Source organism: Ictalurus punctatus, chromosome 29 (assembly GCF_001660625.3).
Source record: "Ictalurus punctatus breed USDA103 chromosome 29, Coco_2.0, whole genome shotgun sequence".
NCBI lineage: Eukaryota > Metazoa > Chordata > Actinopteri > Siluriformes > Ictaluridae > Ictalurus > Ictalurus punctatus.
In genome coordinates, this window is record NC_030444.2 from 1,908,805 (window position 1) to 1,913,804 (window position 5,000).

Here is a 5,000-nt window from a genome sequence, read left to right on the forward strand (position 1 = left end):
ATAATAATAATAATAATAATAATAATAATAAGGCGTATTTATCTTTATTTATTTAAATAAATGTATTGAAAACGTTCGAGTAGAGTAGAAAAACTACTTTTTATTAGTATTTTACTCAGAGTCCTGACAGGGACTCAGAGCGCACGAGCGTACTTAGCAGCGCGTACAAATCGAGCGCGTGGAGTGGCAGCGTGCGTGCGCGCGGGTCGCCATGGTTACGGGTGAACACGCGCACTCGCGTACAAAGTAGAACGCTTTTAAAAACAACAACAACAACAACAACAACTAGTAAAACTAGTAAAACATGCGCGCGCGCGGATTGTCAGTTAATAAACCTGGCAAACTGGGGAGTTTTAAGGGTTTTAATCGACGTTTAAGAGCTAAAACACCGTAACTACACTGACCCAACACTGCCCAATCGATACTACAGAATAGAAATGAATAGATACATCAATAAAATAGCTAATAAACAACTCAGTGGTATAGAAGCTGAGTATTTCAGGCTTCCGGTCAGTCAGAAGTCTGAAGATAATGCTTTAATAGTACACGCCTCCGTCGGAGACGCTAGCGTTCCGAGAAAGAAGTTATATATATATGTATATATATATAAATATATGAAATCTAGGTGATTAGAGGTTTCTGAGAAACGAGTAAGAGTGTTACTCACATGCGGGTGACAGTGTGGCGCGGGTCCTGCGCGGTGTTTTTATAAACCAGAAGCAGAGAAGGAGGAGGAAGAGACAGAGCTGTGTTACAGCGAGCTCCGGGTTACTGTCCTGAAGTCCTGAAGTATGAAATCAAAAACTTCACTAAGCGCTGCGACTTTCCTCTTCTCCACTACATGACGGTACGGGCGGGGCGAGGGGCGGGGCGAGGGGAGGGGTAGTGGTGGGGGGATGGGCGGAGCTGGGTGGGACTGGAGGGTGCGGGGTGGGTGTGTCTCTTCACTTCTCCCCGGACAGGAAGGAAGGAAAGAAAAATAAAGCGAACAGGGTGTGGATGCTTTCTGTCTGTCTGTCTCTCTGTCTGTCTGTCTCTCTGTCTGTGTTTCTCTTTCCCTCTCTTTGTCTCTCTGTGTTTCTCTTTCCCTCTCTCTGTCTCTCTGTCTGTCTGTGTTTCTCTTTCCCTCTCTCTGACTCTCTCTCTCTGTCTGTTTGCCTGTCTCTCTCTTTCGGTGTGTCTGTCTCTCTGTCTCTCTCTCTTTCTGTCTCTCTCTCTCTCTTTCTGTCTCTCTCACTTTCTGTCTCTCTCTCTCGCTCACCTTCTGTCTATCTGTCTCTCTCTCACTTTCTGTCTGTCTGTCTCTCTCTCCCAATGTCTGTCTATCTGTCTCTCTCTCACGTTCTGTCTGACTCTCACTTTCTGTCTGTCTCTCTCCCTCTCTGTCTGTCTCTCTCCCTCCCTCTCTCAATGTCTGTGTATCTGTCTCTCCCTCACTTTCTGTCTGTCTGTCTCTCTTTCTCAATGTCTGTCTCTCCGTCACTTTCTGTCTATCGGTCTCTCTCTCACTTTCTGTCTGTCTGTCTCACTCAATGCCTGTCTGTCTCTCTCTCTCCCTCCCTCTCTCAATGTCTGTCTCTCCGTCACTTTCTGTCTGTCTGTCTCACTCAATGCCTGTCTGTCTGTGTCTCTCTCACTTTCTGTCTGTCTCTCTCTCTCTCTCTCTCTCTCTCTCTCTCAATGTCTGTCTCTCTGTCTGTCTCCCTCTCTCTCAATTTCTGTCTGTCTGTCTGTCTCTCTCTCCTCTCTTCTAACATTTCTCAGTCGTTGAATAAGTTGAATTATACCTATAGCTGCGCGTGTCTCTGCAAGCGGACTTGTTCGGTCACAAAGACGTTTCTGCGTAATTCACCGGGGCCTTAATTAGTTTCACAGAAGCGGGGGAGTCTTCTGTGTCTCTGTCTCTCTCTCTCTTTCTGTCTCTCTTTCTCTCTCTCACTTTCTGTCTCTCTCTCTCGCTCACCTTCTGTCTATCTGTCTCTCTCTCACTTTCTGTCTGTCTGTCTCTCTCTCCCAATGTCTGTCTATCTGTCTCTCACGTTCTGTCTGACTCTCACTTTCTGTCTGTCTCTCTCCCTCTCTGTCTGTCTCTCTCCCTCCCTCTCTCAATGTCTGTCTATCTGTCTCTCCCTCACTTTCTGTCTGTCTGTCTCTCTTTCTCAATGTCTGTCTCTCCGTCACTTTCTGTCTATCGGTCTCTCTCTCACTTTCTGTCTGTCTGTCTCACTCAATGCCTGTCTGTCTCTCTCTCTCCCTCCCTCTCTCAATGTCTGTCTCTCCGTCACTTTCTGTCTGTCTGTCTCACTCAATGCCTGTCTGTCTGTGTCTCTCTCACTTTCTGTCTGTCTCTCTCTCCCTCTCTCTCTCTCTCAATTTCTGTCTGTCTGTCTGTCTCTCTCTCCTCTCTTCTAACATTTCTCAGTCCACTAGTCGTTGAATAAGTTGAATTATACCTATAGCTGCGCGTGTCTCTGCAAGCGGACTTGTTCGGTCACAAAGACGTTTCTGCGTAATTCACCGGGGCCTTAATTAGTTTCACAGAAGCGGGGGAGTCTTCTGTGTCTCTGTCTCTCTCTCTCTTTCTGTCTCTCTCTCTTTCTCTTTCTGTCTCTCTCTCTCTCTCTCTCACTTTCCGCCTCTCTCTCTCTCGCTCACCTTCTGTCTATCTGTCTCTCTCTCACTTTCTGTCTGTCTGTCTCTCTCTCCCAATGTCTGTCTATCTGTCTCTCTCTCACGTTCTGTCTGACTCTCACCTTCTGTCTATCTGTCTCTCTCTCACGTTCTGTCTGACTCTCACTTTCTGTCTGTCTCTCTCCCTCTCTGTCTGTCTCTCTCCCTCCCTCTCTCAATGTCTGTCTATCTGTCTCTCCCTCACTTTCTGTCTGTCTGTCTCTCTTTCTCAATGTCTGTCCCCCCCGTCACTTTCTGTCTATCAGTCTCTCTCTCACTTTCTGTCTGTCTGTCTCACTCAATGCCTGTCTGTCTCTCTCCCTCCCTCCCTCTCTCAATGTCTGTCTCTCCGTCACTTTCTGTCTGTCTGTCTCACTCAATGCCTGTCTGTCTGTCTCTCTCTCCCTCTCTCTCTCTCTCAATTTCTGTCTGTCTGTCTGTCTCTCTCACTTTCTGTCTGTCTCTCTCTCCCCCTCTCTCTCTCTCAATGTCTGTCTCTCTGTCTGTCTCCCTCTCTCTCAATTTCTGTCTGTCTGTCTGTCTGTCTCTCCTCTCTTCTAACATTTCTCAGTCCACTAGTCATTGAATAAGTTGAATTATACCTATAGCTGCGCGTGTCTCTGCAAGCGGACTTGTTCGGTCACAAAGACGTTTCTGCGTAATTCACCGGGGCCTTAATTAGTTTCACAGAAGCGGGGGAGAGAAAATTCCTACACTCTGCAGTTCACAGGGTTCCCGAGTCACACCTGCGAGCTTCCACTGGGAGTCTGTGGAGAGGTGGAGAGGTGCGACTTGCACGGGTAAGCGCGTCAGAACGGAGGCGGAAACGGGTGAGGAGTGCGGTCGCGGCGCTTTGAGACAGATTTTGGGCGAAATACGGTTCAAAAAAAACGGAGAGGTGGGAAAAAAAAAGAACGTGAAAATATCCCCACACTTCCAAAAATCCGACGTGGGCCAGTGATTTAGCTAGCTAGCTCCCCAAACAGCCTGAGAATAAAGCACGCTAATTCTCCTCGGCAGAACGATGCAACACGATGCTACCACCCGCATGCTTCGCTGAGCGGGCTCTCGTCAAACGCAAAGCCAAAAACTTCATCATCCGGAGCGGACAACCTTTTCCTGCGTGCTTGCCGAGTCTCCAACATGCCTCCGGGCAAACATATCACTCTTTATTTTTCTTCTTCTTTTTCCCTCCTCACCACTCTTCCACGAAGACGAGCGCTGCGCCGCGGCGCGTCCGGGCTGTCGCACGTCTCCGGAAGCGGACGCTTATCTGCATAAAATCCATTTTGTACAACATTTGTGAAGGAGATTTATGCTAAAGGTGATGCCATATTGTGTCATCTCCAACAACACACACACAAACACACACACACAAACACACACACAAACACACATCAGCGACAAGTACAGTCATGCACATATAGACGCACCCAGAGACGTAAACACACCCGCTCATACTTCACACGCCCTCTGCACTTATATCTTTCAACGCAATTTTCTTTGAACTTGTTCATATACATCTCACACACACACACACACACACACACACACACACACAGCTACATATATATGCTTACACACAATGCATTTTATGGCTTAATAGGAACAGTGCCAAAAGGGTGTGGACCTGCCTGGTAGCACTCGAACAAATCGCACACCCGTGTGCGTGTGTGTGTGTGCGTGTGTGTGTGCGTGTGTGTGTGTGCGTGTGTGTGTTATTATCCTTTATTATACTGTGTATGTGGATTAGGCACTTACATAAGCAAAAGGAATGTGACGTCATCTCCAGCGAGACCTTCTGAAAGGCGAAGTGTGTACACGGTGCTGCTGTTTCAGGTTTCTTATTAAAACTCACCGTGAGTGAAAACATCGCACAACGAAGCAGGAAAAACGTTTACAGTTTGGTTTCACGGCACGTAGGCGCGTTAAAACAAAACGTTAATGTTCAATATCCAGTTCAAAAGGTCTTTATATGATCAATAATAACATGATGTTCTCTAATAAACTGCCTTCATAACTTCTTTTCTCACATCCTCTGAAAATATATATATAATAATAACAAAAATAATAATAATAATAATAATAATAATAACTGAATGACTCTTGGAAAAAATATATATATTTTCAGTTTATTTTCTGTTGCCTGGATAGTTGTATTTTTTTAATAAGTAAATTAGTTTCTAGATGAATAATTCGAAAACTACGGGGGGATGCAAACTTTCGCACTAAAGTGAATCTTTTCATTAATATAAGTTTTACATTGTGTGAAGAACAAAAAGGTCATTACTGACGGGGCTGCGTACAAGAGATTTCCTTTCAGTTTGAAT

General features: G+C 45.8%; 1 protein-coding gene across 3 annotated transcripts in view; it reads right to left on the reverse strand.

The window, feature by feature from the left end:
- klf3 (Kruppel-like factor 3 (basic)) overlaps window positions 1-865 on the reverse strand; it is a 22,371-nt gene extending 21,506 nt beyond the window's left edge. The window contains exon 1 of one of the 3 annotated variants that reach the window (XM_017461180.3): window positions 668-865. The gene's annotated coding sequence lies outside the window, so the exon portion shown is untranslated. The remainder of the gene's footprint in view (window positions 1-667) is intronic. The other 2 variants (XM_017461181.3, XM_017461182.3) reach the window with 2 other exon arrangements.
- Between the last annotated feature and the right edge of the window lie 4,135 nt (window positions 866-5,000).